General features: G+C 37.4%; 1 protein-coding gene across 22 annotated transcripts in view; it reads left to right on the top strand.

The window, feature by feature from the left end:
* MAPK10 (mitogen-activated protein kinase 10) overlaps positions 1-17,179 on the top strand; it is a 438,482-nt gene that overhangs the window by 286,895 nt on the left and 134,408 nt on the right. The window contains exon 1 of one of the 22 annotated variants that reach the window (XM_037530743.1): positions 8,830-8,859. The exons of the other annotated variants lie outside the window; for them this stretch is intronic. The gene's annotated coding sequence lies outside the window, so the exon portion shown is untranslated. Of the gene's footprint in view, positions 1-8,829; positions 8,860-17,179 lie in introns of those variants that run through there. 22 annotated transcript variants of the gene reach the window in all.

The following is a 17,179-nucleotide window of genomic DNA, read 5'->3' as shown; positions in this document are numbered from 1 at the left end:
TAACTATGTAATACCACAAGTGGAGAATTCCGTTTTTCTGTAATGCTTCTCATTATAACTTATTGAACTGTGCTGTAAACAGAGAATATTGAACCCACGAAATAAAATTTAAAATCTTTGGCATCCATTGTTTTAATGTAATCCTTCTGATTCTAGACATAATATAGCTTTAATATAGAAAATTTGGAAAGTATAAAGGGAAAGAAAACATGGTATATCTATTCTCTCTGAGCATAGGTAGAATTTCAATGGGAAAGTAAAATGTGTTACATGTAATGATTGTACTGATCTGATTTGTGTGAAGTGTTGGAAGCCTCAAGCTTTTAGATAAATTTCTCTTCTTACAAGAATTTACACAATCTTTGTTAGAAATCTCAGGTCTAATATTTACTATTTCAGGTCTAATATTTACTTGTGACTTTGGGCAAGTTACTTAATCTTTGTGCTTCAATTTCCTTATTAGTAAACAAGTGGAAGTTCATATAAACTACTTTATAAGGTGATGAGAATTAAATGAGTTGATGTTTACAGAGCACTGAGAACTGTACTGAAATACTAGTCTGTTAATAAGGCAATAAATTTTAAATAAATTTGCATTTATCCTTCTGATACTCCCATTGAGTCCTAATGTTTTATTTATTTATTTTTTTAAGATTTATTTTATTTATTTATATAAGCTGGGCACAGTCAGAAACGCGGGAGGGTGAGAGAATTCACCAGAGCCAGAGGGGAGAGAGCAGAGCAGGCAGACTGACGAAGTACACTGCTGGGGGGAGCAGCAGGCACAGCAGGGGAGGTCTGAGCGCCATGTGGGACCCTTGCCCGGCGGCCAGGATCGAACTGGCGCTGCAGAGGCTGCAGGCAGCCTCGCAACCCAGCGTTCAACCGCTATGCCACCAGGGAGGCCCAAGTCCTAATATTTTAAATGTCAATGTCTTGAATGCTCCCATAGTTACATCTCCAACCCCAACCTCTCCCTAAAACGACACTCACATACTCTTCCTGCTCTGTCTGCATCTCTGCCTTGATGTCTCATAAGCATATCAAACTAATATTTCAAATCAAACCCCTGATCTTTCTTCCAAAATTACCCTCTTTTAGTCAGTAAACACTAACTCTATCGTTCCAGTTGCATCAAACAAATTTTTGGAATTATCATTTTCTTAACACTTCTTGTCAAGTCTGTTGACAAACCCAAAATGAATCTGGAATCTTGCCACTTCTCATTACATTCTCCACTATCCCTCTACTCCAAGCTACTGTTATTGTTATTTGAAGGAAGACCTTCCACCATTTCTCATCCCAAAGTCTCCTATCTCACTTACGGTAAAAACCAAAATTCTTACATTAGTACTCAAGTCTTTACAATGTAGCTACCTAAAAACCATTTCCTTGTATACTCCTCTTAATAAGTCCACTTAACCCAGTTTTTACCATCTTAAGGGTTTTGCTCAAAAATCATTTTGAGTATTTTCTGACTATCCTATTTAAAGCTGCCCCTTCCTTGCTGCCTACCCAACACCCTGCCTTTCTTTGATCTCTTTTGTAGCAATTAATGGTAGCTGGTATCCTTCATGTGTTACTTTCTTCCAGCTTGAATGATTTTATCACTCAGGTGGGGATTATTTCATTGATGTGCTGGAGCACGCTCACACAGGCTCATAAGAATCGACTTACAGGGCCTTCCTAGTGGCACAGGGGGTTGAGCGCAGCACTGTGAAGCTGTCCAGGGCCTCTGAGGCTCGAGTTCGATCCCTCCGAGGAGCAAGTTAGATCCCCAGCTGGCTGGAGAGCAACCCACATGGCGCAACAGACCTCTCCTGTCTCTCCCACTGCTCCCCTCAGCAGTGAATTTCGGTATATCTGTGTGTTCTGCTTCCTGCTCTCTCTGGTGACTCTTCTTACCCCCACCCTCCCCATGACTCTGGCCTGCACCCCTCTTCTTTTTATTTTATTTATTTTTTTAAGATTGATTGATTGATTGATTGATTTATACAAGCACTGGGTACAATCAGAAGCATGGGAGGGTGAGAGAATTCACAAGCGCCACAGCGGGGAACAGAACAGGAAGACTGACGAAATACACTGCTGAGGGGAGCAGCGGGCACATCAGGAGAGGTCTGTCGTGCCATGTGGGACCCTCGCTGGTGGCCAGGGATTGAACAGATGCTGCAGAGGCTGCGGGCAGCCTCGCAGCCCAGTGCTCAACCGCTGAGCCACTAGGGGAGGCCCTCTTTTTTTTATTTTTTAAGAAGTGGAGTACAGGGCCTCCCCTGGTGGGGCAGCCTCGTTCCCACAACCTCTGCAGCGCTGGTTCATTCAGCAGCCGCTGGAGAGGGTCCCACCAAAAAAAAAAAAAAAGACTCAGTTTACATATTTATTCTCAATTTCAGGTCCTATAATGTCAGGTTAATAGATTGAAATTTGTCATGATAAAAATATGTACATTGTGGCAATAATTGCTACAAATAAGTTCTCTTTCTTCATCCTCCAGTCAGTTGTTGAACATTTACCAGCACACCCTTAAAAAATGTCTCTTTTTTAAGAAACAAAACAAAGGAACAGCCCAAACAAAATTAAAAAAAAAATTTGGATTCAGAGTGCAGAATTGAGGTTTCCAGAGGGGAATGGGGATAAGAGCAAAGGGTGAAGTAGGTTCATTGCGCTTGATGGATAGTTACTGGTAGTTTGCTAGTGAGTGGGGTGTGAGCCACTGGTACTTCTAAAACCATACAGTGATATAAACCAATGTTTTCTCAGTTGAAAGAAAGGAAAATGAATTTGTCTCTTTTTTACACTGCTGTACTGTAGCTCCAATATTAGTATCTAGTATTAGTATTAGTATCTAGTATTAGATACTAGTATTAGATACTAGTATTAGTATGTAGTATCTAGTATTAGTATCTAGTATTAGTATCTAGTATATGATAGGCATTCACCAAATATTTGTTTAATGAGTGAATGAAAGATACATAGGTTTGTGAATTTATCACAACTGTAATATGCTTTGGAGGAAACTAGAAGGTCTGAATTTCTGCTGGAATATCTGGGTTCTATCATCCTCTTGTTAACTCCTGACTGTGAATGCTTTCCTTGCCTCCATGAGCCCATCCATTTCCTGTGGACATTAATACTTAAAAAACAAACAGAAATTTAAGTTCATATTTTATATATTTCAAGATGAAATCAGAATTTCAAAAATTATAATTAAAGAAATCTTAAAAGATCAACTACTCATTAAATTGAAAAAGTTTTGTGTTGAAGACTTTTTTTTAATCAACTCAACACTTGGGGACAAATGTCAATCTTTATTTTTTAAGAATTCTTTTCATAGGGGCCTCCCTGGTGGTGCAGGGGTTAAAGTCTCAGTGCTATGAAGATATTGCCAGCAGCTGGGAGTGAGTTCCACCCCAGCCAGGCCACGGAGCTAACACACATGGTGCAGCAGACTTCTCCTGTTTCACCCGCTGCTCCCCTCAGCGAGACAGACAGGGGATTTAAGTAGCTATGCCTGTTCTGCTCCCCACTCTGTCTCTGATAAATCTTCTCACCCCCTACATCTCTGGTCTATACCCCAGTTCTTGTATGCAAAATAAAAATAAATCTTTTTTTTAAAGATTTTATTTATTTATACAAGAATCGGGGTACAGGCCAGATGCTCGGGAAGGTGAAGGATTCACCAGAGACACAGAGGGGAACAAAACAGGCAGACTGATGAAATATACTGCTGAAGGAAGCAGCCGGTGAGACAGGAGAGGTCTGCTGCACCATGTGGGACCCTCGCTGGTCGGCTGGGATCGAAGTTGGACCGGAGCTGCAGAGGCTGGGGACAGCTTCACAGCTTCACAGCACAGCGCTCAACTGCCTGCGCCACCAGGGGAGGCCCTAAAAATAAATCTTTTAAAAAAGTTTTAAAAAATTCATTTCATGCAAAGGAATAAAGAAAAGAGTATGAACTTTCTTCATGACTGATTTTGCTTACTATGAGATTCCTGTACCTAGAAAATATGCAGGCATATTCTATAACTTTAAAAAATCTTGAAATATAGCAAGCAAAGTATTTTCTAGTTTTGACTGAGAGTATTTTATTTACTTTCCATGTATAATTTAATTTGATACTTCTTTTTCTTTCTTGTACTTCTTGAGCAATTTAAAGAAAGTGGTATAGAGGCAATATTACCTATTGTGTTTTACTTTCTTTTAAAGATAGTACTATTTTTTTTTAAATTATATCATCTTTTATTGAGGTTTGGGGGTGTAATGTTCACACCTCCTCAGATATGTTACCACACCACTCCCACCACCAAAGCACCTGTAGTTTTCTGCCATAGTATATTGGGTCTCCTCTCTCCTTTGCTTTCTACCCCCATCTTCCTTCCCCTTGGTACCTTCAATTCTGCAGTTTGATTTCTAGGGCTTCTTTTGGTATAGTTTTGTTATTTTTTTTGTTTCATTATATTCCATATATGATTGAAATAATTGGATATTTGTCTTTCTTCTAACTTACTTCAGTTATCACAAACCCCTGCCCCCCCCCCCCACAGTTCCATCTATGTTGTTGCCAATGGCAAGATATCTTTTTAAAAAATAACTGATTTTGGGCCTCCCCGGTGGTGCAGCAGTTGAGCGCTGGCCTGTAAAGCTGCCCACAGCCTCTGCAGCGCTGGTTCGATCCCCAGCTGCCGGCAACGGTCCCACATGGTATGCAGACCTCTCCTGCTGCGCCCACTGCTCCCCTCAGCAGTGTACTTCGGTCCTTCTGCTCCCTACTCTGGCTCTGGTGAAGTCTCTCACCCTCCTGCACTTCTGACTGTACCCAGTGCTTACATAAATAAATAAATAAATCTTTAAAAAAAACTGATTTTTTAATTGATTAGTATTGAATTGTATATATACACCACATATTTTCTTAATCCACTCATCTGTTTTTGGGCACTTAGGTTGTTTCCATAGCTGTAATATTGTAAATAGTGCTGCAGTAAATATAGGAGGGCATATATCTACTGGGGTTTACTTTCAAACTATATTCCTTGGAAGCTTCTCATTTCAGGGAATGAATCATGGATGCTTGGTATGTGATTATATTTAATTTGATCACCAGCAAGGTTAGTTTGCTCTCATTTTTTTTGCCACACAGACAATATACATATTTGTTAACAATTAATTAGTGAACAGAGTGTCCAGAACCAGACCTTTTGAGTCCTAGTATGAGGATTTTAAATTATGGCACATTTTGATATTTTTGCTGTTTTTCAATAGGAATTGACAGAAAATATAGGAAATAAAATTGCCCAGATAGTTATACATATGAAAATATGTGTATTTTATTATAGGTAAATACCTGTAATAAGACATTGACTCAATTCTTTCAAAAAATTTTAATGTGATATTTAATTTATACATTAAATTGCATTATTTCAGCATGTAGCCAGTGTAAAAGTCATTCATCTTTTATGCATTCTTTTATTTGAAGAACATGAGCATTATTAATTTTTAAGGAGTTTTATTAATTGGTATTTTATGCAAAGAAAACCCAACTAATCAAGCAATGTTTGGTAGAAAATAAATTTATTGTTATAACTGATGATAAAACTTTCTTTATATTGTTAAACAGTAATGGTTAGTTTTTAGTTTCAACTGGTCTGAATTCTTTACAAAGATCATAGACCTACAAGAAATTGATATTGCCCTCGATCCTCCTGAGAAGTAGGTAAACTTTTTCGGTCTTCTTTTCTCAATTAAAGTAAGAAGAACAGAGCTGCTAGATTTCACTCTATGAATTAAAATAATCTGTGAAAAGTGCTATTTTTTTGGAACTCTGCTGTACTGAGCAGAGGAGTCAGAGTTCTGCAGTCAGAACCAGGGAGATAAACACAGAGTGATAAACATACACACTGCTGGCACCTACAGAACTTTCCACGTTATGATGAGTTGTACAGATTTGTGTATTCTCTCCTAAATGATAACTACTCAGGGGCAGGATCCAGGGCATTCTGATCCTTGATTTCCAAGTCCCTCATTCTATCTTAACACAGTAGATGTTTGATACATGCTTTTGAATGAATGAAGATAAATAAAAATGTTTTAGAAAAAGTCTCCTGAGTAGAAATTTGTTTGTTTTTCAAAGTGAAGTCATTTTCTCAACATCTTTGCATCTTAAATGTGTAATATACTTAATTATGTTTTGGTGATTTTTTTTTAAGATTTATTTATTTATACAAGCACTGGGTATAGTCAGAAGCATGGGAGGGTGAGAGAATTCACCAGAGCCAGAGTGGGGAACAGAACAGGCAAACTTGGAAAATACACTGCTGAAGGGAGCAGCGGGTGTGGCAGGAGAGCTCTGTGCGCCATGTGGGACCCTCCCAGGACGCCGGGGATCGAACCAGCGCTGCAGAGGCTGCGGGCAGCTTCGCAGCCCAGTGCTCAACCACTGCGCCACCAGGAGAGGCCCTTGGTGATTTTTTAATCACAAATCAGTATTGACCTAACATCTAAAAGCTATCAACATACTGCTCTCTCTAAATATTTACTCATGCTTGAGTTGGCTATGAGTCATTTGAAATGATTTCTTAATTTTCAGAAAGTCTGAGGCATAGAAGCTTTGGGTTAATCAACCATTATCAGTTTAAGTAGTTCTAGAAATACAGACTGAGGTCAGTGGGCTTCGTTTAGACTAGGACATGAACATTTTTGTTCCACCATACATTTTATGTGCAAGAAAATATCTACTTATTGACTTATTACTGGTTCTACCTTCATTTATTCAACAAACATTTACTGTATCTTGTAGAAAACAGGAATACAGGCTGAATGATGAAATGATTACTTCATTCTCAGAAAGGGTATATTTGCCATAGTTCTCCCAAGCCAAAGAGGGAGAGGGTACTATACTGACAAAAATAAACAATGGAAAACAATATTACCTCAAAAGAAAACAAACAAACAAAAAAAGCATACCTCCTAGTCTAAAGCACAGGAGAGAATAGCCAGGCCTATAAATATAAAGAAAACCTATTGCCTTTTGAGTTGAAGATAACTGAACTAAATAATAATGAGTCAGAAAAACACATAACTCTATGCTGCCAATGTTCATTGAATGCTTACTATCTTTGAGGACTTTATTAAGATTTTACCTAATTTGATCTTCACAATACCATTTATTATCAGAGAATAGAATCCAATTGTGTCTGTAAAGCTCAACCATTACACTAGACAGTCTTCCTTTAGTCTCATTATGACCTTGATAGTTTCCATTGCTGTACAGAGTTTTAGCTGAAGTGAGTAGTAAATAAGTTTAAGAACCAAAATATGTACTATGATTAAATACAAAGAAGCCTACAAGTATTGGTCAAGAAAAGGACTTTTATATAAATTCTAAAAGGTGGTTGTGATACTTAATGTTTGAAATATTTCTAGGGATATGACAAAAGTAGCGATCTCTTTATGGAGTTCTTTTTGTCAAATCTGTTCAATTTTTTTGAACTCTTAGTTTTTTTTTTTGACATAGTACATCGTTATATATGATATTCAAGATAGAACATCTTGAATTTTTTTCTAGTTAAAAGTGTATATCTGGGCCTCCCCTGGTGGTGCAGTGGTTTAGCACTGGGTTGCGAGGCTGCCTGCAGCCTCTGCAGCGCCAGTTCGATCCCCAGCCACCGGCAAGGGTCCCACAAAAAAAAACTTTATTTTAGATCTTGGTGAGATTATCTGACACCCAAAGCACCAAATTTAGACACTGACTTTATATATGTATGACTTAAGGGATACATTTAAAGATCTTGATATTTTATAAATGAATGACTATGGTTTTGAGATATAATCCTTTCCATTTTAGTTTTCATGTAATGGAGAAAGAAAAATGTTTACATTAGTTTCTCCTCAATACACAGGGTTTCCTCTCCTATGTATTATTTAAGGAAGTCAAATTCTGAGTTTCCTCTTCATCTGTTGTGATATCTACCACTCTTCTCTTCATTTTCTAAAATTTCCATATGCATGCTTTAGTACATGGATTGTCTGTGGGTTACATTATTTAAGACTTGGAAAACATTCTAAACACATGGCCCGTCTTTTTTTCCCCACCTTTCTTGAGGTAATATTAGTTTAAAACAATTTTGTATGTGATGTAGGGGGATAGGTTCATACCTCTTCACTTGTTATATCACCACACTACTGCCCAAATCCAAGCTCCCATAGTCCTTTATCATAGACCCCTGTGTCTGCTTCCTCCTTGCTCATACCCCTACTTTATTTACCCCTTTTCAGATAGATATCTAGGAGTAGAATTCCTGGGTCATAGAGAAGATCTATTTTTAATATTTTGAGAAAACATCACACTTTTTTTCATTGGTGCTGGATCAGTCTCTATTCCCACTAACAGTGTAGGAGGGTCCTTATTTCTCCAAACCCTTGCCAATATTTGCTGTTTGTTGTTTTTGTTTGTTTTTTATATGGATCATTATCACAGGAGTGAGGTAGTATATGACTGTGGTTTTGATATCCCTGATAATAAGTAATATAGGACAATTTTTCATGTGCCTGTTGGCCATCTATATGTATATCTTGGAGAACTGTTTATTTAGCTCCATTTTTTGATTGGGTGCTTTGTTTTCATTTTCTTTCTTTCTTTTTTTTTTTTTTGAGTTGTGTGAGTTCTTTGTAGAGCTGGTTATTAGACTCTTACCTAATATGTAATGTGGAATATTTTCTCTCATTATTAATATGTGTTTTCATTTTAATGATATTTTTTCTGTGCTAAAGCTTTTTAATTTGTTGTAGTCCTGCTTATTAATTTTTCTTTCTTGTCCTTACCACTGCAGGGGAATCCCCAAAGCCATCATTGCGGCCTGTATTGTAAGCTGTATTTTCTTCTCTGTATTTTATGGTTTCAGGTCTTATATGCAAGTATTTGGTCCATTTGTAATTAATTTTTGTGTATGTTGTGAAATAGTGGGTTAGTTTCATTCTTTTGCATGTACCTGTTCAGGTTTCTTAATAACACTTGAATAGACTTTTCCTCCTCCATTATATATTCTGGGTTCCTTTGGCAAAAAATAACTGTCTATATAAGTGTTTATGTCTGGACCCTCAATTCTATGCCATTGATCTATGTATCTATTTTTATTCCAGTAGGATACTGTTATGATTACTGGAACTTTGTATTATAATTTGAAGAATTGTGACTGTAAATATCTCCATTTTTCTTTTTTTTTGGTCAGGATTGTTTTGGCTGTTTGGGGTCTTTTGTGGTTCCATACAAATTTCAGCAATTTTTTTTTATTGATTTGAAGAATACCACAGGAATTTTGATAAGGATTCTGCATATTGCTTGGGGGTATGAGGGCTATTTTAAAAATATTAATTCTTCCTATCTGTAGACACAAAATATCTTCCCATTTCTTTGTGTCCTCTATTTCTTTTACCAGTGTCTTCTAGTTTTTGTTGTATAAATCTTTCATCTTTTTTGCTAAGCTTATTCTTATGTATTTTTATTTCCAGATGTGATTGAAAATGTGATTTTTTCTCGATTTTTTTCTCTGTAGTTTGTGGTTTTCATATAGGAATTCAACTGATATTTGCATGTTGATTTTTGTAGACTGTTACTTTAATGTACTGATTTATTATTTTTAATAAATTTAATGGAGTTTTTAGGGTTTTCTGTGTATTTACAATGTCATCTGCAACTAGTAATATTATTACATCTTCTTTTCCAATTTAGTTTCCTTTTATTTCTTTTTCTTGCTCAATTGCTCTGAATAGGATTTCTAATACTATGTTGAATAACATTGGTAAGTATGAACATCTTTGTAACCTGATGTTAGAGGAATGAGTTTTTCACTATTGTATATGATGTTAGTCAAATAATAGTAAACTTTGATGATATTTTCCTGTAAGCTTCTACAATGCTAAGAAATTTATATGGATTATTTCACTTAACCTTCCCATTAGTCAAAAGAAAGAGATTGTTGCCTCCATCTATAATAAGGACTTTAAGTCTATTGAGTGTAAAAATCTTGCCCAAGAAAGACCTCACAGACAGGATTCTTTTTTTTTTTTTTAATTAATAAATTTTATTTTTATATTCCCCATACAATTGCAATCCCCCCATTCTGACCCCAATCCCTCCCCTCCCGCCCCCACCCCCCAAAAAGTGTCTCTGGTTCATAGTTTTTGTTGATTTTGATTTTCACTTTCTTATAGTTATTCATTTTCCTGGTCCCTTATTTAAGTTTTCTAGATCCCTGCTATGAGTGAGACCATCCGGTATTTTTCTTTTTCTTTTTGGCTTATTTCACTGAGCATGATCCCTTCCAGCGTCATCCATGTTGCTGCAAATTGCATGTGTTTATCTTTTTTGAATGCTGAGTAATATTCCATGGTATATATGTACCACATCTTCTTGATCCAGTCATCTATTTTTGGGCATTTGGGCTGTTTCCAAAGCTTAGCTATTGTAAACAGTGCTGCTATAAACATAGGGGTGCAGGTGTTCTTTGGAATTGATGTTTCTGTGTTCTTTGGGTAAATACCTAGGAGTGGAATTGCTGGATCCTGTGGAAGCTCTATGTTTAGTAGGTCCAGAAATCTCCACACATCTCTCCATAGTGGTTGGACCAGTTTGCACTCCCACCAACAGTGCAGAAGAGTTCCTTTTTCTCCACAACCTCGCCAACATTTGTTGTTGCTAGTTTTTTTAATATGTGCCATTCTCACTGGTGTAAGATGGTATCTCATGGTAGTTTTGATTTGCATTTCCCTGATTGCAAGTGATGTTGAACATTTTTTCATATGCCTGTTGGCCATTTGCATTTCCTCTTCAGAGAAGTTTCTTTTTAGTTCCTCTGTCCATTTTTTGACAGGATTATTTTCTTTGTTGTTGTTGAGTCTCATCAGCTCTTTGCAGATTTTTGTGATCAGTCCTTTATCATTAGTGTTGGGTGCAAAAATGTTCTCCCAGTTGGTGGGGTTTCTCTTTGTTTTTGTTATTGTCTCTTTTGCTGTGCAGAAACTCTTTAATTTGATGTAGTCCCAGCTGTTGATCTTTGCCTTCACTATCACTGCTTTGGGTGATGTGTCTGAAAAGATGTCTTTGATATGCAAATCACGTAGTGTTTCGCCTATATTTCCTTCTATGTATTTTATGGTTTCAGGTCTTATGTCTAGTTCTTTAATCCATTTTGAGTTGATTTTTGTATATGGTGTGAGGTAGTGGTCAAGCTTCATTCTTTTGCATGTAGCAACCCAGTTTTCCCAGCACCATTTATTGAACAAACTTTCTTTGCTCCAATGCATAGTCTTTGCTCCTTTGTCAAAGATTAGTTGACCATAAATCTGTGGGTTTATTTCTGGATTTTCTATTCGATTCCATTGGTCTGTATGTCTGTTCTTGTTCCAATACCATGCAGTTTTGATGATTATGGCTTTGTAGTAGAGTTTGAAGTCTGGGAGTGTGATGCCTCCATTCCCTTCTTTTTTTTTCAGGAGAGCTTTGGCTATTCGGGGTTTTTTGTGATTCCATATGAATTTCATCAATAATTGTTCTATTTCTTTGAAGAATGACATTGAAATTTTGATTGGAATAGCATTGAATCTGTATATTGCTTTTGATAGGATGGCCATTTTAATAATGTTTATTCTCCCAATCCATGAGCAGGGGATGTCTTTCCATTTCTTTGTGTCTTCTTCTATTTCTTTTAACAGTGTTTTATAGTTTTCTTTGTATAGGTCCTTTACATCTTTTGTTAGATTTATTCCCAAATATTTGGTTTTTTTTGTTTCAATAATAAAAGGGATGGTTTTTTTGATTTCTTCTTCTTCAGATTTATTGTTTGTATATAGGAAGGCTACTGACTTTTGCGTGTTGATTTTGTATCCTGCCACTTTACTGAACTGATTGATGAGTTGAATTAGTTTTTCTGTGGAGTTTTTGGGGTTCTCTATGTATATTATCATATCATCTGCAAAGAGTGATAGTTTGACTTCTTCTTTTCCTATTTGGATTCCTTGGATGTCTTTCTCTTGTCTTATTGCTCTGGCTAGGACTTCCAGTATTATATTGAAAAGCAGTGGTGAAAGTGGACATCCTTGTCTTGTTCCAGATCTTAATGGAATTGCTTTCAGCTTTTCACCATTGAGAATGATACCGGCTGTTGGCTTGTCATATACGGCCTTTATGATGTTGAGGTACATTCCTTGTATCCCAAGAATTTCAAGGGCTTTTATCATGAATGGGTGTTGCACTTTGTCGAAAGCTGATATTATCATATGGTTTTTATATTTCTTTTTGTTGATGTGTTGGATAGCGTTTATTGATTTTCGGATGTTAAACCATCCTTGTGTCCCTGGAATGAATCCTACTTGGTCGTGGTGAATTACCTTATGGATACACTGTTGGATTCTGATAGCTAAAATTTTATTGAGGATTTTTGCATCAGTGTTCATTAGGGAGATTGGCCTATAGTTTTCTTTTTTTGTGTTGTCCTTGTTCGGTTTTGGTATTAGTGTAATGTTGGCTTCATAGAACGTGTTAGGTATTATACCTTCCTTCTCAATTTTTTGGAAGAGTTTGTGAAGGATAGGTACCAATTCGTCTCTGAATGTTTGGTAGAATTCATTTTTAAATCCATCAGGTCCTGGGCTTTTGTTTTTGGGGAGGTTTTTGATTACCATTTCAATTTTGCTGCTTGTAATTGGTCTGTTTAGGTGTTCTATTTCTTCTTTATCTAGCTTTGGGTGATTGTAGAGTTGTAGGAATTTGTCCATCTCCTCTAGATTGTTAAACTTGTTTCCATATAACTGTTCATAGTAGTTATTAATAATTCTTTTGATTTCTGCTGTGTCCGTTGTGATTTCTCCTCTTTCATTTATTATCCTATTTATTTGTGCTTTCTCCCTTTTTGCCCTTGTGAGCCTGGCAAGGGGTTTATCTATTTTATTTATTTTTTCGAAGAACCAGCTCTTGGTTTCATTGATCTTTTGGATTGTTTTTTTAGTTTCGATTTCATTTATTTCTGCTTTGGTTTTTATTATTTCTTTTCTTCTACTGGTTTTGGGGCTTTTTTGTTGTTCTTTTTCTAGATCTTTGAGTTTCGAGATTAGGTTGTTTCTTTGAGTTCTTTCTTGTTTCTTGATGTGAGCATCTATTGCTATATATTTTCCTCTTATTACTGCTTTTGCTGCATCCCATACATTTAGGAAATTGGTGTCCTCCTTGTCATTCAATTCAAAGAATTTTGTAATTTCTTCTTTTATCTCCTCGTTAGTCCAGTGGACTTCCAGTAGTGTGGGTTTCAATCTCCACGAGGTAGGAGAATACCTTGCCTTCTCTTTATGGTTTATTTCTAGTTTGATGCCTTCATGGTCAGAAAAGATGGTTGGTATGATTTCAATCTTGGTGTATCTGTTGATGTTTGTCTTGTGCCCCAGTATATGATCGATCCTAGAGAATGATCCGTGTGCGCTTGAGAAAAATGTATACTCAGATTTTTTTGGGTTTAGTGTTCTATATATGTCTGTTAAGCCTAAGCACTCTAGATCCTTATTTAGAGCTTTAGTGTCTTTACTTATTTTTTGTCTTGTTGATCTATCCATTGTTGATAGTGGTGTGTTGAATTCTCCCACTACGTATGTGTTTTCTCTGATGTCTGTTTTCAGAGATGCCAATAGTTGTCTGATATATTTTGGTGCTCCTTCGTTTGGTGAATATATGTTAATGAGTGTTATTTCTTCTTGACGTATTATCCCCTTGATCATAATGTAATGACCACTGGGGTCTCTTTTTATCTTTTTAAGTTTGAAATCTGTTTTATCTGATATGAGTATAGCTGTTCCTGCCTTCTTTTTTGGTCCATTTGCTTGTAGAATTGTTTTCCATCCTTTAACTTTGAGTCTATTTTTATCTTTTGCAGCTAAATGTGTTTCCTGGAGACAGCAAAAGGTTGGGTTTTGTTTCTTAATCCAGCCTGCAACTCTGTGTCTTTTTATTGGAGAGTTTAGTCCATTTACATTTAGAGTTAGTATTGATATGTTAGCATCTGTATTTGCCATTGTGTTTGTCTTTCCTTTGATTTTATTTATTTATTATTTTAATAACTTTCTTTGGCCTTCTTTTGTTGTTATTCGTCCCTCTGAGGTTCTGGCTTTAGGACTCCTTGTAGTATTTTTTGGAGTGGGGGTTTAGTCGCAATGAAATTCCGGAGTTTCTGTTTGTCTGGGAAGGTCCATATTCTTTCTTCAAAGAGGAAGGAGAGCTTTGCGGGATAGAGTATTCTTGGTTGGCATCTGTTTTCTTGGAGTCTGTTGACTATGTCCCTCCACTCTCTCCTTGCTCGTAGTGTCTCTTCAGAGAAGTCTGATGTCAGTCTGATTGGTTTCCCTTTGAATGTTATCTGTTTCTTCCCTCTTGTTAGTTTCATTATTTTTTCTTTGTCTTGGATTCTTGGGAGCTTTACTATTATGTGTCTTGCTGTATTTTTCCTTTCGTCATGGAAGTTTGGTGTTCTTCTTGCTTCTTGTATATCAATTTTCAGATCCTTCTTAGCATTTGGGAAGTTCTCTTCAATTATATCCATGAATATTTTCTCTGTTCCTACATCTCTCCTCTCCTTCTGGATTCCTATAACTCTTATATTTCCTTTCCTCATGGAGTCAGATAGTTCCCGAAGTCTTTCTTCGGTCTTTTTCCTTCGTACTTCTACTTCCTTTTCTGTTTTAGTTCTTTTTATTTCTGTGTCTTCAAGAGTACTTATTCGTTCTTCCATTTCATCTATTCTGCTTTCACTGCTTTTCCCAGAGTTCTTTAGCGTCTCCATTAATTCTTTGATCTCCTGCATTTCTTTTACTTCCCTCTTTAGGGACTCAATTTCATTCTTCTGGTCATTAATTATTTTCCCCTTATCATTGTTTTCCTTTATGACTTCTGTCAGTTTTTTAATCACAGCAATTTTAAATTCTCTATCTGGAAGGCTCAGAAGTTCTTCCAAGTTACTGTCGTTGCAATCTGGTAGATGGTTTTCTTTTTGTGGTGTGCTATTTTGCTGAGGAGTTGCTGGGTTGCATGTTGTTTTTCTACTCCCTACTGCCTGTTTTCTAATTTGCCGTATTCCTTGTGACACTGTGTTGCTGGTACTGGCCGGCATCTTGGGCGACCTTCCCAGCTCACCACTGGCTCCTCTGGGGAACTTCTGCTGGGTTCACAAGTCTCCAGCAAAGACAGGTCCCTGCTCTGTCTCCTCGGTGAGCCTTCTGCTGGGTTCACACAGTCTCCAGCAAGAAGGGTCCCTGCTGCAAAATGCCAGAGCTGGGGACGCGCTCCCCTGCACGCCCGGTCTGCCCCAGCGGTGGGTGCTGCTCCCCTCTGGGCTGGAACTGCAGGCTAGAAGGTGCCCGGTGTGGGCAAACCTCCCAGCTTAACCTCTGTGTCCTCGGTGAGCCTTCTGCTGGGTTCACACAGTCTCCAGCAAGAAGGGTCCCTGCTGCAAAATGCCGGTGCCGGCGATGCGCTCCCCTGCACGCCTGGTCTGCCCCAGCGGTGGGTGCTGCTCCCCTCTGGGCTGGAACTGCAGGCTAGAAGGCGCCCAGCATGGGCAAGACAGGCAGGATTCTTAGAGAAAAAGCTGAAATTTTATCTTTGACTGAAGTTCTTAGTTTAGGATTTCTCAACTGCAAAATTTGAATGCTAAGTCCTATGGAAAAATGTGCCTAGTAGGTATTCAAACAGTACTTGATTATTCCTTCCTATATAAAGAACAGGCAAACAGAAGCCATGCCTGCTTCATTGATTACTGTTATGTGCTTTTCCATGTAACTGTAAGTAATTATTAAACATAATCTAAGTTTTTATTGCATTATCAATTTGTTTTAAGCCATTAATTCTTCAGAGTAGCCAATTTTGGGCAAACAAATGCAAAAGTGAGATAGATTCCAGGCTTTAATCTTCTTTATATAGTGACATATCAAGAAACAAAGTGGGTAAAACATGTTCCTGACAGAAAAAATTATAATCCTAAATGTCATTAAACAGTATTGCCTTAAATAGCCCCCTTTACAACTCATATGCAAATAATTTGGCTCAGATTTAAAATGGATTGAACACATGCCTTTCTTCTATAACAAGCAGAATAGCAGACATTGTTTCTGCTAACTTTATATAACAATCTTGGTGTAGCATCATGAAGCAATGCAATCTGTTGGTCATAACTATGAGAAGGAATAAATAGCTCAATGTATTTTGTGCCAAAAACATAATCACCACTCTTGACAGATACTTTTTCGTATCCAAATGACAGTACTGAAAGACTATCCAACAGATTGACAAGAAAATTTTCTGGAGATGCAATTTGTAGTTAAATTTTTGCTGTCCTATTGATATAGTGATACTGGAATGCTTGGCCAATAATAGAAAACAGAATTTGAGAAGTAGTTTAATTTGTCAACAAATTGAGGAGGGCAGCAGACTAGTGTCTGGAAGACCACTGGCCTGCTCTTTGGCAGAGTGCTGGGGTATTTATGTAGAGTTACAGGGGAGTAGAAGGGGAGAGTGGGCATGTCCATTCTTGTGACACAAACATCTGGAGTTTCTGCTTGGCACCAGCTTGCTTTCGCCATCATCTGATGGTCAGCAATTCAAATGTTATCTTTTTAGTAAGCTCTTTTCTTTTGGAATGTAAAAAAGCAGGATTTATTAAGCCTACAGGAAAAATAAAGGAAATAAGAAATCTGGACTGGTGGGACAGAGAGAGAGAAATATTTTTGCTGCATCAGTAGGTCAATGTGATAGCCATAGCTGGTTCAGTAGGGCCTGGTGTATTGTAGGAGCTCAGTAAATGTTTAAAAATGAATGTAATCAAGACATTTAAATTTCTAGTGGCTCCAGATCTCTAACTTTCTTTAAGTTTTATTTTTTTTATTTTATTTGTGCATAAAAGAACTGGGGTATAGGCTAGAGTTGCAGGGGGTGAGAGGACTCACCAGAGACAGAGTGGGGAGCAGAACAGGTGGATCTACTAAAATACACTGCTGAGGGGAGCAGTGGGTGAGACAGGAGAGGTCTGCTTCTTCATGTGGGTCAGCTCCATGGCCGGCATTGAACTCATGCCTCAGTAGCTGGCAATAGCTTGATAGTGCTGAGACTAACTGCTGCGCCTCCAGACAGGCCCTAGATCTCCAGCTTTCT

Source organism: Talpa occidentalis, unplaced genomic scaffold (genome assembly GCF_014898055.3).
Source record: "Talpa occidentalis isolate TD23 unplaced genomic scaffold, MPIMG_talOcc4v2.1 talOcc4.6, whole genome shotgun sequence".
In the NCBI taxonomy this organism is placed as follows: Eukaryota; Metazoa; Chordata; class Mammalia; order Eulipotyphla; family Talpidae; genus Talpa; species Talpa occidentalis.
Note: the sequence above shows the minus strand (reverse complement) of the source record. Positions and strands in the feature narration are given on the sequence as shown.